Here is an 18,160-nt window from a genome sequence, read left to right as displayed (position 1 = left end):
GAACTACTCAGAGGGAATTTCAGTGTTTTATCATTTTTGAAAAAAAAAACCAATGACCTTTTTAACCCTAAACTTGGACTGGGCTTTCCTTTTTTCTTTTCTTTTATTTTCAAGAGACCTTTTACATACTGGCAACCATTACAAACACAGAAAAAATATTTTAGTATTCATCATTGTTATTAATTTTGGGCAACTGTGGCCAAAACATTACATTGGATGCGAGTGTTATGTTAAATCACAGAGTGTGCGGCAGGCCATGTGCAAAAAGGAAAAGATCTTATAATATAAATTCGCCTGTTGCGATCAATAATCAACAAAAAGCCTTGAACAATAACAAAAAGAATAAATTCAAACCCTCAAAGGTACTTGTGATCATCATCGGTCAAGGTCAGGTTGCCTTCAAGCATGAAAGCAGACAAACAATTTCCAAAGAAAGTGATGTGCCTGTCTCACTTGTCTTTCTTTATATGAATGTTCCATAAAGGGTGGTTACCTGCATCCTGCACTGCGACGGCATCCGGCCTTGAGGCATTTATAATGCTCTATGATAGACACAATGGCAGAAATACATATTCATGCAGCGTGTTCCTTTCTCTTGTGTTGGTCAGTCATACTCGGCAAGCAATTAAAGCATCAATGAGACAAAAGACAAGAGGAAATCAGACCACCCGCTGTGACTGCTAATGTTGACTGTGAAGAAAAAAAAAGCTTTACAAGAGGATTGGGGCCATGTTAGCAATTGTCATGGCAACTGGCATGCCTATATTTGCTAACAGAACCTCATGTGGAAAAGCACAATTTAGCGCCTCACTCACTTGTACGCTCGCTCGATTTCTTTCCAATAGGCGACGGAATGTTTCCACTGTATGAGGACATGACTTGAGATAAATAAAAACATTGTTTCATTCTAATATTTGCGCCCCAGCTTACCACACACGCACGCACACACAGACTTGTTAGTAGCATGAAAAAAAGCGAGGAAGTTATGAATATGATGTTTTCGTCCTATGAGAAAAAGTTGAAATAAGATACGGTATTAATTCCAGCACAAACAAATTTCAGATTTTTTATCTCAAAAATATATGACTGGATGAGATTTTATTTTCTCATTGTTTTCCCTACCATCTTTTTCTCTTAAGATTGTGATACTGGTCGATAAAGGCCAGTGCAGTGTGAGGTGCTTGAACAAGGCATGCACCATTAAGAGCCAATATCGAGGGCTAAGAAAAGGTTTTGGGGGAAGAAAAAAAATGTCTGTGTGTACGTGTGCGTTGAGAGAGTTGGCAATAAAACTGACAAACTTTTCTCAAACATCAACCGAGTGGGAAAAAAAAAAGGGTGGCAAGCCAGAAAGCGAGAAGCAGGCGGAGGAACAAATGAGCCAAACAGGAATACACAGAAGTAGGGAAAGGAAGTGAAAAGTCTTTGTAGTGATGGGAGGCGATGAGGCACAGGTGGGTTGCAGGCGAGGAACGCTACCCGAGGGGAACAAACTAATAGTACACAAAGCAAAGAGTGAAGAAGAGCACTGGCATCGCAGCAAGAGTCAAATTATAGAAGTGTAATGGTGACAAACATTTAGTGCCCAATCACAACTGGTTTGCTAAGAGAGAAGTTTTACACCATGCATTTACAGTTACAGTGTGTGTGGAGAATCTTTCAAAGTCACACTCCCAAAGAAACACCCACAAAGTGATAAGTGGGTGATAGTCCCATTGAATCGTGGAACCATGAATAGCAAGCAGTGTACTGATTTCCTCGATTACACCTGCTACTTGTGTGGTGTGTGTTTGTCCGTGTGCATTTGTCTGTGTGTTCCCGGCTTCTCATTTCCCAGGGAAAATAACCAATCACCGTATGAAAAATGATACGCCCGTGATAATAATTTCCCAACAGGCTCCCATTTTCTGTCAGGAATTCGCGGAATGAAACCGGGCACGGGCGAGGGGGGCATGAAATGTCTGTGGGAGTTCAGGTGTTAGTGACATTTCCTAAAAGGCGTAAAAGACACATTTGAAGATGGATGGATGTGAAATTAATAAGCTGTAAAGTGATTTCTTTAAAAGGGTCGCTTGCTGAAAATTACACATAAATGCTCAAATCATCCATCCATTTTTTGAACCACTTTCTCCAACTAATCCAATGTAAATCAGGTCACAATATACTAAGCCAAAAAATAAACAGTCGACAAAATTCAAATAATAATAAAAAACTCTACATTCTGCTACAAGGGTGACAAAATAATTTGGGTGGTAATCAGTGGCCCTGGATGCCAGTAAATCTGTCCCTGATGGGGAAGAGAAAGCAGAATTACATGCAAGTATAATTTCCTGTTTAATTTGGATTTTCAAATGAGGTTTGGCCCCCCAAAAAAACAAGTCAAGGCAGCAAATGGTCTAACTTTGGACACCACTGGCTTAAGTGGACTAAAGATAGGTGAGGGTGAGTCATAGTTAAGTTCATTGCTTTTTCCAAGTTCAAGCAGCTGTCATGGGAGTGATTTATGGACGCGAGGCCATGTCCGCTATGTGAGAGAATATTGTCGAGTGCCACCTAAGATTGGCTTCGCCTCAAATCGCACGTAAAGCGTAATGTATTTTTTTCAAGGTCACTAGAATGAGAAAAGTCTGGCACTCGGGCGAGAAACCTTCTTGCATTTTCGTTTCTCAAAAGTCCTCTCCGGGCTGTAATACATTTATATATGAATATATGGCCAATCTTTGTTTACTATTATTAATAAGCACTTCAGGGTTGAGCGGTTTTTCACTTTATTTGAAGCCGTTGCAAAATACGGATTGAAAATAACAAACATAGAAAATGCTTTTGATTTTTTTTTTTGGATGCTTTTTCTAACAATTTTGCTTCAGAAACTTAACACTCATCTTGTCACCTTCTTTACCAATCCAACATAGTCACTGTATATGATTTGTTGTTGTTTTTTTCTTTACCTGCAAACTTCCCAATGAGCCGACAGATCCTTACCACCATCACCCTCTTTCGTATTTAGTGGCATCGCTAAGTGGAATCAGAAAATCACTCTCTTATGAGTTATTGAAGGGTACTTTTTTTTTTGGTAGATCCTTTTAGAACCAATTTCTTAGTGTAAAAAAAAAAAAGTTTTGAGGTTAAAAGGGTAAACCAAAAAAAACAAAACATCTTGAATATGGTTACATGACCAACTACTTCCTAAATTACAGGGATGGCACTACTTGGCACAAATTATTACTATATAATTTTTTTTGTATCTTTTTCCCGCACACCTCGTTTTAACATCCAATATGCAAAAAAAATAGTCAGGTATGCAAGCTTTCCATCTCGGTTAATAGAATGAAGCGCATTTTTTTTCCAAGAGAAAAGTGCACCTTTATGAAAGTATTTGCAATAACGCAGCAATTACACGAGGATTTCGCCAGAGATTCCCTCTTCGACTCAGTCAGTTAAATTGCTAACACATTGTGCGCTTCAAAGCTTTGCGAGCCATATGATATATGAGCTCAGCCCCATTGATTCGGGAGCTTATTTGAGTTTGTGCTGGGAGGATACAATACGGTATTCCACATATTTGCCACAAAAGGGCGAAATCAAGCGCGGCCCTCCACTTGGAAAAAGTCGGCCCCAATCGAGGCGCTTTGCAACTTTTTAATAACATTTCATGCTCGGCAGGATATGGATTGAGATTGGATAATATAGCACTTTCTTCATCCATAAGCGGATGATTAAAAGCTGCTGCCAGCATGCTGATAGCATTAGCCAGTCACTACCATGATAAATGACCTCCACATCTATCAATTTTATTGAGGAAGGGGGAGAAAAAGGCACCACAGCATGCTTTGCATGGCTTTGACTTTCAAAACAACATCATCAAAAAATTTTTTTCTTTTTAAATTCAAAACACAACGTGACTACTGGGAATGGTCCTTATGAGCTATCCCCGCCGTCCCATTTCCCACGGACGACTTCTTGTGTGCTGCTTTTGTGTGTAATATCCCTAAATCTGTCCAGATGATATTTTAGTGCAAGCTAAACAACACTACGACGCTCCTCATAAAAGGCAAACAGCAGCGGTAAGCATGCTTCCAATAAAGCAGGCGGCGAGGGAAAGAAAGAGAGCATCCCGTCGGGAATGGAAACAATCGAGCATCCTTTTTTTCAGTTAGCCATCATGACATTAAGTGTGCAGGTATATTTAATAAATACCTTAATGAAGATAAACAGTAATCAATCAAGACAACAACCAAAATGAGGACACGGTGTCATCAATCAACAGAGCAATCGGTCGGGACTTTATTTGTAGGACATTTTTCATCAGTGGCGACAGGAACACCACATCTGCACGTCAAGAGAAATTGTAACACGTGAACTCGCAGGATTTACTGTCCTGGCAGAGATGGTTGGAACTCAATGGCTGACAATGATGGGATGATCTCCGCAAATAACGGCCCACTGGAACGTGCATGAGTTTGAGGAGTCAGTGAAGAGTCTCAGGTCATATTTAGTTTCAGTTGAGCTAATACGCCATTGAACTAGCAACGCGATAAGATTTGCCCAAAATCAATCTCGGTCAAAATTGTCTCAGTTGCAAGCTCTAGTGAGCCTTACAAATATAGAATAACATACATAAATATTATCTGTTATAATGTCTTTTCCAATACGTAACAAGTGTATATTTTCATACCATTTGTACCTGGAAATAAAATAGTGAAGCAAGCAGATTCTGCCACTAAAATGCACACGAGCTATGTACAAAAGTACAATTCAGTCAGTGAATGGAGGAAGGCAGCCTCTCTAAATATCCACCACACTCTCCACATATTCCTGCCCACTTCATCTCTTTGTGGCAACTCGCTTCCTCCTTGACCGTCATGCCATCTTTTTATATTTAATAAAAGTAACACAGCGCAGTATACAGTAAACTGTGTGCGCTTGCAGTTTTCTATTGACGAGCGTTGGTAGATTGTCAAGATTGAATCACTCAATGTGTAGGTGGAAGTGGCCAACTGCCTTTTTTTTTTTCGTCTTCATTTTGCAATGGTCCGTTCAGCCGTGTACTGTTGTGTAATTCAGGATGGAAATCCATAAAGTAGTTTCTCTGTAATCTTTCCAAGTAATATACAACCCCTGGTTCTAAAAACACGAGCTCCTTGGCGGCGGTAATAAACGAGTAAATGAGTAAATGAGGCTGTGTTGTAGGTCTAATTAAGGTCTTAAAAATAAAAAAAGACAAAAACAGGATAAAAGTGGGTAGCATTAAAGGGAAAAAGATCCGGGGCAATGAAAGCGAGATGAAAGGAGAGTAACATGTTTTAATGAAAAGATAAATAAGCTTCAGTTGATCTGCATATGCAACAAGCTAATAGAGGCTATTGTGTATGTACAAAAAAGGAAAAAGCTTGCAGCGTGGCCAAAAACAGGCAAAAAAAATTCAGAAGCAAAAAGGTGAAAAATAAGCTCTTTGTCTCAACAGTGCAAAGAATATTTCATGAAGCCCCACACCCTCGCCACCAACGCCAACATCCCCTCCCCTTCTACCCCACTCACCTCTCTCAACACGCTTGTTTACAGTAATGGCGTCTCAAGGGAACGATTGGAAAGCGCGCCCGCAGCGGCAGCTTTCATCTGGAGGCCCCGTGTTCTTATAAATATGCAGCCATCTAGCTCTCGTAGGGCCGATAAGGCAGATGCACAATTTACAAGCGATGGGCCGGCGAAGGCCTCGGCAGTATTTTGACACTTCGCTGGCAGTGGAGTGGGGGAAGAGAGATTCTCGTCGACTTGGCGGTAATTAAATGGTCTTAATTGTTTGGGGATACAAGGAGGTACACGGATGAGAGGTCGGTCCAAGAAAGTAAAAAAACATAAATCCCTTGGAGCGCGAGGATGATGCTACTCGATTATTTACCTCAACTGCTGCACATGCACATGTCACACACTGATTTGGTACAATTCCAAAATATTTCAAATTTTTACATCCAAAAAGTAAAACTTGCCAGCTCAGCAAACATTGAACTAACGAATGAACTTTTTTTTCTTTACCCTAACTTCAGAGTTTTAACCTCCACAAATATATTTTTCTCAATCATTGGTTTAAAAACAAGCTTTTTTTTTTTTTTTTCTCTTCAATTTTTCCTGAAATTTTCAGTTTCTAAACCCTGGCGCAAGACTTACAATAATGCTTTTCAAGCATTAAAAATCAACCCCTAAATCAAATGCTTGTAAAATTTGTATGGCTCCAAAGACGCACAAATACCAATACCAGGTATCGGTACTGATCCACGCCTTATTTCAAAGTATCGGTACTCACGACTGTCAGATGCCCTCTTGTGGCCGTTTTATAATCAGGAACAAGAAATTAGAGAGTTCAAGAATCGAAAATTGCTGTTAATTTTTGGAATATCAGAGGTTTCCTTTACAATTACCAATTTTATGTATGAAAGTAATAAAGGTAATTAGTATCGGTATCGCTGACTGCTCAAGATTTGAGAACTCGTACTGGTATCAGCCTGAAAAAAATGGGCTATCAAACATCCTTTTTTTTTTTTTTCTTAATTCGATGTACAGTATTTCTAATAAAGCATTTTTACTCTGGAACTTTACAAGACTGGTTGTAATGAAAACACTGGTTTTGTGAGTGTGTGTGTGTGTATTGTGGGTCTGCTCCTGTAATTCCATTAACAGGTTTTCCCAAGACTCTTTTGTTGAGTCATGAAGAATCGATCAGGGACAGGATAGGAAAAAACAGTGTTCTTGAAAAGGCAGCTTATTGATGTCTCTTTATTGACATTGGACACAAATAATGTGAATGATGTGAGTTTGCCAGTCTTCCAATTGCTCCTTTGCTTTTCACATTCGCCTCACAGACTCTTCTACTTGTTGTTTGGCTCGCTCACATCACTCAAGACGTGTCGTCAAGTGTCATCGTTACACACAGAGATGTTCATCAACAACTATCGAGCGCTGTGACCCTGCTCCGCATGCAGACGGGGGGATTTGCCGTAATTGCCTTCCTGCTTGTTGCGTGACCATGTCGGCCAAGCTTGTGCTTTCTGATGGCGTCTATCAGAGCGGTGGTCGATTTTTGACGCTTCACTGTGTTTTTACACCAGGGAAAACAGGAAATAAGATGAAAATAAGACAAGGCCACCACTTTTTCTTTATTATCATTGCAGAAATATTAATACTGATGCTGGAATTGTGAGAGGAGGAAATGTAGATCCCAGTAAAAAAAAATCTTAAAGATTAATTCCCCCAAAATATTAAGTTTCTTAACCCTTATTTGGAAAATGACGATTTAAAAAATGTTAGCTGCCTGCGTGGGAAGTAGATCTGCTGTTTTTTTTGTTTTTTTTAAACTACTATCTACTATTCTTGAATATTTTTTGTACCTCACAAATGTTGTATTTCCACCCCTAAAGTTTTGCACCCCTCTGGAATATTATTATTATGTTGACATTTTATTTTCATGATACTTCAAAATTTAATCCGCTGAAAGCATATATCTGGAAAAAGGACACTTATTTTCATAACTCTACATTGAATCCATACAAAATGTTTTTTTTCTTAAATATATATTTTTGTATTATTCTCTATAATACGCTGTCTTGTATGATCAACCCCAGGACTAATGCATTTTTTCAACTTGCATTTCTGCTTTGCAATTTGTCATCGTGTCTCAGTTTCAAGTGATAATGAATGATCAAAATGATCAAATCCAACCGCTGATGTTTATTATCATGGTTGCGGTTTGCATTAGTGGCGAGGTACACTGCAATAAATGCACATGTGGGAAGCTGAACTAGCAGAGGAACACTAAACGGGGGCGGGGGACAGGTTCTGTGAAGGGACAGGTTCACATTAAATTATTGATAAGTTATGAATTAAAGTTTAACAACAGAACTCTCGGGAGAGACGACGTGTCGCTTTGTTGAAAGTACAGCTGCTAAAGAAGCACTCTGCATGTTCGTGGCTCAGGGTTTTGAAGATAAAAACAACAGACTTTTCTTTGCATACTTTTGCTATACGTGGGCATCTTTTCAAAGCTATGAAAGAATGTGGAAAAAAAAAAAAAGCTCACGTCAACAAGGTTGCCGAGTGCGTTCAATATGCAAGCCGCACACGTTGCATGCAATTTCATAAGTGGAAAAATGTGCTATTTGCGTCCCTCGGGATGCTATTGGATCCAATGTGCGACACGCGAGGAGCGATCAGCGGGCCCAGCCCACATTAATGGCAGTGCTCGGTCTGCGTCGTGTCCTCCCGCGCACGAGTCAGCTCATTATCAGCCACACTATTCCCCTCCACATGTGAATTATTCAGCCACGATTCTTGTGACATGCTGCGCCCTCTTGCTCGTTACATTACATCCATTCATTTTTAATTGCACTAAATTAATCATCCTGTGTTTTTGCTCGTTTAGTTCAGTTACCCTCATTAGGTCTATGAGGTAATCGATTACCATTAGAGCAGTGGATTAAAAAAAAAAAAAAAAAAAAAGAATAAATAAAACAGCATGCACTGGCACGGTCGCTACAGTATGTTATTTTTGGCCAAAGCAGCACAGTGAGACCTCCCTAACAAACTATCTTTGGCAGTACTCACATGCAACAAATAGGGGCTCTTTGTCATTGACATCCAATGCTCCAATGCTGGCGGATTCCGATTTCCATGCAATGTCAAGACTTGCTGCTGGCCAATTTAGCGAAACTGCCAAACTGGACATGCTGGCGCACCCACAATTGCTAAAGATGCCCCTGGCATGGCAGAGTGACTCGTTTTATTTTGGGTGGCCTGTTATAGTTTTATCCTGGTCTTTGTGTCAAGCTACCATTTTGATTTTTTATTAGTTTTTGTCATGCCCTCCTCACTCACCAGTGTATCCTCGGACATGCTCCCCCATACCTCAAAGAACTCTTTGCCCCAAAACCTGCAACCCGAAGGCTCCGCTCATCCAACTCACAGGTTCTCGATGTCCCGAAAACCAAGTTGCGCACCATGGGCGACCGGGCCTTCATCCATGCAGCCCCCACACTGTGGAACTCCCTCCCCGACCACCTAAGAGCACCCCAATCCACTGACTCTTTCAAAACCGGACTTAAAACTCACCTCTATACCCTAGCATTTTTGAAATCCTGTTTTCCGCATCCTGTTTGTCGTCCAGTTGTTTTATATTTATCTTTGCGTTGTTTTCTTGTTTTTACTTGCCATGTAGCACTTTGAGTTTCCTCCGAATGTAAAGTGCATTACAAATATAATTTATTATTATTATATTTGTATTTTAATCAGATTGGTCCATGACTGTTTGAGTTTTAGTAGATGAAACCTGATTTTAGTCTAGTTTGGACATTGACTCCATTCCTGGTCCTATAAAGTCCCGTATGTTTACGTTTGACATTCGAATAAATGTCATGTTCACCCTTATCGAGATGCCATCACGAGAACCCCGTGTCCCAGATCTGCGGTATGATTTCATGTATTCTCATTTAAGATGTGTCAGCTTGCATTATTCCCACATGGTCTAAGTCTGTAACTGTCGTAGAAACGCCGGATCAGGTGATGTCACACCATCTGATCCGAGCCCATAAAGTGTGAGTCGATTTATTTATTTTTTGCTGGATGGCTGACAGCATAACTTCCACAAGCAAGTTGTAAAAATGATAAAAAATAATTCAATTAAAAAGCAAAATTTTACTACAACACTGCTATCATTTAGTTTCATTTCAGGTGGTTCATATTAGAGCATATTATTAGATGAGTATGAATAGAATTGGAACAGTCTTTCAATTAAACTCCAAAATAGTGCTTTTTATACTCATGTTCGTGTGTTAGGTTGTTTTTTTTTTCCAAAAGAGAAAAGGTTTCAATAAGAGCAGTTTTTAAGTATTTGTGACCTCTCTTCAGTCTTCAGAGATATACAACATTCCTGTTTTATTTATCATTCGGAGTGCGCAATATAAAAAGTCCATCTGCCTAAGATTGCAAACTCTGCTGGAGATTGAATGTGAAGCAGCGAAATGAAAAAAAAAAAAAAGAGTTTTCCAATGAATGTTTCCCTAGCCGTGACGTCATTATGCCTACTCTCAAGTCACTTCCAAGATGTATATTTACTTTGACCACCCATATTCGCCCTAGGAATAAGATGTAAACAAATCAATAATTAAAGCTAAAGTGAGATTAATAATGTTTTATTATTTAGTTGACCATTGCAATTTCAATGGTACTAAAAGCAATGCTTGACAGACTGGAGAAAGCAAACAAGTGCACAGGCAGAAGAGCTTATAACATTGAATGGCATCAGTTTTTTTCACAGCGGACTATTAGGCCAATACCAAACCCATACATCAAAATAACAGCATAAAAACTTGATGCTTTCAATGGCACGATGGACATTTTTATATCGTCATATTGTAATATGATCAGCACTTCATTTGTACAGGAAGGACGCCTTAATGTGTCTGGGCCGTGCATGACTGATTCAAGTCTCTCGTGCATATTGCTGGAGCGGGGCGAGATGACTCACCTTTAATTGAGAAAATATTTCTTTGACACGTATATTTATTTTATTGCGAGGTAGAAATTAGATCAGAGAGGTAGCCTAACTAAATAAAAAATATTACATTTCTCCAGGACCATTGACAGAGTTGTTAAGAGGGGAACTTTATCAATACTGTGGTCTTTAATCAGCATTCCATATCAGCGAGTACTCAAACATGTGTACCGTATTTTCCCCACTATAAGGCGCATCCAAAAACCTCCAATATTCTCAAAAGCCAACAGAGCGCCTTATAATCCGGTGCGCCTTATATATGGACCAATATTGAGCCACTACGGCAAGCGTGTCCAAATATATGGACTTATACATGGACAAAGTTTTAAAATAGGCCTTATAATCCGGTGCGCCTTATATATGGACACAGTTTTAAAATGGGCCATTCATTGAAGGTGTGTCTTAGAATCCGGTGCACCTTATAGCGCGGAAAATACGGTAATATAATATTGGTTACTAGTAGAATAGCTGATCCAGCAAAACTAGCTCACATGTAGCGACAATATTTAAGCAAATGGCAAAAATACTCGAGATGTAGCTTGACACGGCTCCTTTGTGGCCTGCAGCAGATCATAGCAAGCGACACCTTAAACGCAGCTCTGCTTTGCCTTTGAAAAACTCATTTCCATCCTTTCATCGGTACACGCAGGAAACTTTCACAAGTGCCGGAGAGCTTCCCCAAATTAAATTCTCTCCGCCGGCTGCACGCGACGATGACTCACCCTTGCCGGGCGCTATTCAGACGACCCAGACAAAGCTGCAATCAGAGGTGTCAAGAGATTACGGTGATCCGTGAGACCTCACCTCTCAAAGAAAAAAAAAGAAAAAAAGAAAGAAAGAAAGGGAAGCTTGTACTTTGCTCTGCGGCATGAATAGCCGTCACAAAGACGTGGCTCACGGTTGCAGCACTGCAGCATTAATTAAAATCAACTTAAATTGAACTAACGAGAGCCCACGGCTCCTGTTACAACTCCTTTTATGGGACAAATTTAAAGGCATTGAAATTGTACAAAGCTGGAGTCACTGAAATAAATATATCTGAAGACTCCCTTCAGTATTGAGCGCCGCAGCGTTTTTGATGTGATTATCTCGTGAGAAACCAGCTAGCTAGCGAGTAGCTTAAATGGTACCGTAATTTTCGGACTATAAATCGCGTTTTTTTTCATAGTTTAGGTGGGGGGGCGACTTATACTCAGGAGCGACTTATATACATATATATGTTTTTTTTTTTCACTTTTTTGGGCATTTTATGGCTGGTGCGATTTATACTCTGGTGCGACTTATAGTCCGAAAATTACGGTACTTTTCTTTTTTCCGCAACATATAAAACATTTAACTGTAACGGTAAAGTAAAAATAATTTCTTTGAAGATACTTGATAGACAAATGATAAATCGCGTTCCTATGATTATTATTACACATTTCCTTTGGTAAAAAAAAAAAAATCCTTGGTATGCTCAGTTATACGTATGCAAATTTTTGCTACTTCAAAATTAAGATTGTTCAGTTTTGAACGGCAACCAAATCGGGCATCGCTTTATTACATTTGTCAACAACCTTATTGACATGCAGTATATATTACTACTTGATTGTATTGGCCACAGAAAGAAGTACTTACTGGCGTGTGCTTTGTCTAGTTGGGTATAATTACATCATTCATTTTCCATAATAAAACCTTCTAATTTGGATACAAGTGAGAATGGGAAGCCGCCTCTTGAAGTGGTGAGTAAAACAATTAAAGCTTGAGATGTGATTATCTTTGCAATCATGAGGATAACAAAGAAGTCCCTCATCAAGCTCTCCATCCCGCCAACGCACAGAGATTCACGATGTGTCTGATGCTACAAAGACGAGAAAAGGTAGGAGACGGATAGTGTGTTAGAGGCTATTCTTTGCCACAGACAATATCTTATATTTGAAGAAAGAAGGTCCACAAGAATGCTATCATTTTAATTTATCGTTAAAAATCCCTATTGGATGACATGAAAGAAATATTTTATCATTAAATTGTTGTACTGTGGAAACATATTTGTCACCCACACCAATTTATGGATTGTAATATGGCGAATAAGCTGTTTTGCTGTGACAAAATAATTACGACAGACATTTTGCGTAGTGTTTCTTCAGGTGAGACAATAAACAGATATAATTGACTAGACACATGCATTCGAGTTTCATATTAAAATTGTCAATGGGTTGGCAAAAAATAAATTAGTTTTCTTTTTGTGGCAAAATGACGTCCACAGTATGCACCTTTATTGTATTATTACGGATATTGTCGAGGAGATAAAAAAACAAAACGATGTTTGGCTATGTTATATTTTGATATCTTGTGTCATTTGAACATAATAAATGTTCTGAAAAAAAGTTTTTGTGCTTACTCCAGCCATTCTCTTATGGAAATAGAACATTTTGCTACTAAAATATACATTAGAGCTATGCTTGGTCATGTTCTTGGTTGTGGTTAAAAGAAGGCCCACATTTTCCTCAAAATAGCTTCCTGCAGAAATACCGTAAGTTTAGAACAAGTTTAGTTCATTTCACATGTGGGCGATGGTGTATGTTTGTATCCAACTATGCTGGAAATCGTGACTTATTTCTCTGCACTTTATCCCACAAGCATCCTTGGGAAAGTCATTTTGAAGGAGTCCGGCATTGACGGAGCACTGTAGCATTGTGTTATTGCGGCGGTCAATCTGGCAGCTTGATGTTGAAAATTGACTGCTTGATGTTTTCCCATCCAACATTCACAAAATTACACACACGCACACACACACACTCTCAGGACTTTTAGTGTTTATTTATTTTCTGTCAAATGTCATAAAATGCTCAAAGTGGCAGCAAGATGGCAGAGTGGTTTTTTTTTCGCAGCCATTCACCTGAGCAGATTGCATCGCACTACAATAAACACCTGTGCAACCGTTAGCTATAACAATCTTAATGTTCTTCAAAAAAGTGTACTTTCTACCTGTTTTGACATCCATCCATCCATCCATCCATCCATCCATCCATCCATCCATCCATCCATCCATCCATCCATCCATCCATCCATCCATCCATCCATCCATCCATCCATCCATCCGCTCTTGTTTCCCTAACAACTAATTTGACAGGAAATGCATACTTTTGTCACAATTGACACAAACAGCTTTTCTTGTGAAAAGGACATAACTAGTTTGAATTTCAACTTTTGTTGATGTGTAAACTGTTCAATAAAAGCCATGCAGCCCTCACTAATACAAAGCACAGTAAACAAAAGCCGTTTTTAATCTACGTTTTTCCCCCTCCAGCTTTGCAGTCGCATTTGGACATAATTGACTTCTGTGCGACATATTCCATTTGCTCTGTAAAGCATCCGTGATAAATTCCACCATGGTGGCAGATAACGGCAGAGGCAGGTGAGCACGCCGCAGTGATCCAATCTAGTAATATATGACCAGCGTGCTCTCATCGTGAGGGACATTTGTCATAATAGTGATGCCGGCTGCGGCTTGTGGCGGCAGACGCTGAAAAGAGCGCCTCCTCCCCCGCCATTGGGTGACCCTGTCAAACATTGAGGAAAATACTCTTTGTCATACTTCAACATTCAACATTACGAACACAAAAAGAGCGCAACCTTACTGAACCACAGATTCACACACACACAAAAAAGACAACTTTATGTGTTTGTTCGGATTGAAACCATCAAATGTCTCAAAGACAATTACTTTAGGTCATGATGTAAGGAAAAAAACTTGCTAGGTGTCTTAAAAGGTCTCTAATGTTTGTCCGTCAAAATAGACAAAGGGTACAAAATACTCAAATTCCACCTAGAACAGGGGCGTCAAGCTAATTTTTTTCACGGGCCGCATTGTAGTCATAGCTTCTGATTATGACTGTCAACCCAAATAAATGGAGGAGCACCTCATATTATGTACAGTAAAAGTTACAAAACAAAGTGACAAATAACTCGTTTTCAAATCAGACGAGTAAAAACTGGTCAAATATTAAAATATATATATATATTATTAAAAGTGAAGACAATTTGCAATTCTAGTAATGACACACGAATTCGATGCACAATTTGTCTTGGCGGGCCACATAAAATGATGTGGTGGGCCGTATCTGGGCCCCCGGGCCTTGAGTTTGACATCAGTGACCTAGAACATTTCGGATAAAATAACTTAGGGGTTCATCATCCCGCCCACTTTTACAATCAAGAGTAGAGGTATCACGTCAACTTTAAGATTTTTTTAGTCCGAGATTATCCTTGGAGGAATAAAAATGTATATGATTTTAAACCACGTTTACTCTGCTTTTGGCGTTTGAAGTTCCGGCCATGCTATTCTTTCAATACATCCATATTATAATGCTCTTATGTCAGGAAAGGTGTGAGTAGAAATTGGTCCTTCCTCAGAAAATTGTACATTCCCATTGAAATACTTTGTAGTGAGAGCAAGGCAACATGAGACAATTAGAGTTTATGTTTTGCCATGAAAATGCTAACGAGAGTATCAACTTTGTCATGAAGCAACATTCATTCTTTTTTAAGCGCTGTAATGTGCCAATCATCTGTGAGAGGAATATCATGATCAGCAATCATCTAGTCGTGAAGCTTTCATCCTCTTGCATGCCCGCACAAGCGAGTGTGTGGTCGCCGTTGCCGAGCAACATAGCATCTACTGTGCTTTAATCTGCTTAAAAAAAAAAAAAGAAAGCATCCCTTGAAGACACAAACTGATTGGTGTTGCTCTGCTTTCAAGCCTTTGCTCTCTTAACGCTAGGAATTTAAAAAAGTAATAGTAAGTCAAAGTAGAGTGAAAAACATCAAGAGGAACAAAAAAGGCTATTTCAGGCCTCACGCCATGCGACGCTGTCTCAAAAGACATGGCTGTCTTTTCATTAACGTCCGTCTGTCGCGACGTGAGGTTGCGCTAAGTGCGCTCCCCACTGACTGACGGCTCGACAGCTTTCAAACATAGACGCTAATTGACATCACTCTGCACATTGGAGTTAGTGATCGACCAGAAGCTTAAAAAAAAAAAAATCTTCAATTCTTGACTTAATAACATTGGTTTTTTTTTTATTCAAAATACGTCATGTGTTTAAAATTGTCTTCCGTCGTAATAACTTTAACATTTTTCTCTCCAAACCTGTTAGAAAATAACTTGAACAATAGATGACTAACTTAGATGACACTATTCCTTGACATCTGATTTTAAAACGAGTAATCCAGCAATTTGTTTGTTTCTATTACGCAAGAACCTCATAAGGTCATTTAACATTAATATCAAAAAACAACCTCTTCAAAATGATAAAAACAGCATCAGGAAACGGCAAACAAACACCAGAGGTAACCTGTAATGGACCTGAAAGACTTTACAAATGATAAACTACACGTTACCGCTGTCAAACTCCAAGAGGCAAATATTATTGGTTTGGTGGTGGAAGAAAAAAAGCCCTCAAGGATACAAAACGCATAAAAAGATAATTGACTCCTCTTCTTGGAAAATCGAGTGTCTGATTTGGAGCAGTACCCTGCGATAAAAGAGGTGATCATCATCAGTCTCCTGATAAAACCGCATTCATACATTCGGCCGCTGACCGCCGACACCAATCATGACGCGGGAGGAGCTGGCGCCAAGGAGCAACAAGTGTTTGCTTTCCTACAGACCAGGAGAATAAACCGGGATTGTGATAACATTGCCCCAACTGGTGCCCCTCGTTACAAAAAGCCACTCTACTGCTTCAACAAAGCTGAGAAGATCTGTTTTTCCCTCAACCAGCCCCTTCCAAAATAAAACACAAGTATTTCAAGCGAAGAGAAAAGTAGAATGGAGAATATTTAGACCTGATCTTCGCAAAGCTGAATGGATAACTGGAAAAGTCAAAATGTTACTTGAGTTGGACAAAACAACGACCAACACAGAAAAATGTATCTCTCAGATGCACCTGGAGACAATACATATAATACTCAAAGGATTAAGAAAAAAAAAAAGTAAAATAAACCCAGAAAACAATTTCTAACCACTGAGCAACTGAATTGAAATATAAGTAAGCACAGAGGGAATTTTTGAATGACCAATTTCAGTAGACTTACATGCAAATTTCAATTGTATTACGGAAGAGCCATAACAGTTTTGCTAATGCCTATATGTGGAACTTGGTGGAAACACTTTTTTGGGTAAGTAGCCCAGTATGTTAAATACATAAATACATAATATCAAAAAATAAACAAATAAATAAAGATTTGATTTGCCACAATATGACAACAGTAGTTGTCCTTAATAATGTGCTGGATTGTCTCAAAGAATAACAAAATCAGTAACTGTATCGGCACCTTTTTTCTGTTCGACGTTTATTACCAGTTTTGATTTGTTACTTTGAATCTAATTTTTGGATATGGATAACATGTCTCGTCACCGTGGGATAGAGGAAACGGAATTTCGGTTTCTTTGTGTGTCTTGACATACGAAGGGATTGACAATAAAGCAGACTTTGACTTTGACATCGTTTTTTTTGATAATTCCAAAGGCCTTGCTCATCCTTTCTTTTTATTTTAAAAATGTTGTTTTAACCAGCTCTATGACCCTGTGCTTGACTGGTGACCAGATCAAGGTTAGGGTCTTTCCCAAAGTCAAGTAGGTACGGGCTCCATCTTACACGCTTTCCTAATGAGGTGTAGAAAATGGATGGGTGTCTTTTACTGGACCTCTGGCAGATGGTCACCCCTGGTCATGACTTTGGCCAAAACCAATTATTGTCCAAATTGTCATTCCGCACATGGTTACAAATGTCCGGCAGCAATCTGGAGCTGTTATTGATAAAACATTTGTCCACTGGCACAATTAAACAAAATGAATAGTTGCAGGCTGGGAGGCATTGTGATATAAATCAGCGTATTGATCAGGTCAATGTTAATGATGATGAACCCACCACCTACTTTTTTTAATTTTTATTAAAGAGCCATTCATTTCAGGAACCCCATTAAAAATAAAGTCTCTTAATTGAACTTTTTAGTGTTTTCATGAAGCTATACATCCAGCACGCTGGTTGATGACGAGACACACGGCCTACATTATTTTCCCGTGTTGTCCCGTGTCACGAGTGCAAATGTCACAGTCATTTTATATTATGAAATATAATCGATAAATTGAAATTTAGAATGGGTGAACTGAAAAATATGTTATTGTGTAACAGAAAATTGATGGAAAGAAATAAGTCTCAAAAATTCATAAGGTCAGTCATAAAATTGATATTTCAATGTAATGTTGACCATAACTTATCTATGCCTAAATTCAAAATAAATATACTTCATATAGATTAAGAACCTTTTTGAAACTCCAAGGTACTTCATGAGTACTGATTAACGTTAAGTTTTGATAATGTTAATATTTTAAAACAACAACAGATTTTTGCCCATTCAAACAGGGCGGATTCATAAATTGGTCCGGACTTGTTTTTGTCTCCATTGATTGTTTCTATTTCTTGCAACAGTAACAACATTATCAAATTAACAAGGACAAATCCCCCAAATGCCTTGCAATCGTTCACTACAGAATGTCAATTATTGATTTCATCAAATTGCAAATGTCTTAAACCACCTCTCAAGCATCTCAGTGCATCTTTGCAAATCATATTG

The sequence above is a fragment of the Syngnathus typhle genome, linkage group LG9, assembly GCF_033458585.1.
Source record: "Syngnathus typhle isolate RoL2023-S1 ecotype Sweden linkage group LG9, RoL_Styp_1.0, whole genome shotgun sequence".
NCBI lineage: Eukaryota > Metazoa > Chordata > Actinopteri > Syngnathiformes > Syngnathidae > Syngnathus > Syngnathus typhle.
This window is presented reverse-complemented; position numbering follows the sequence as displayed.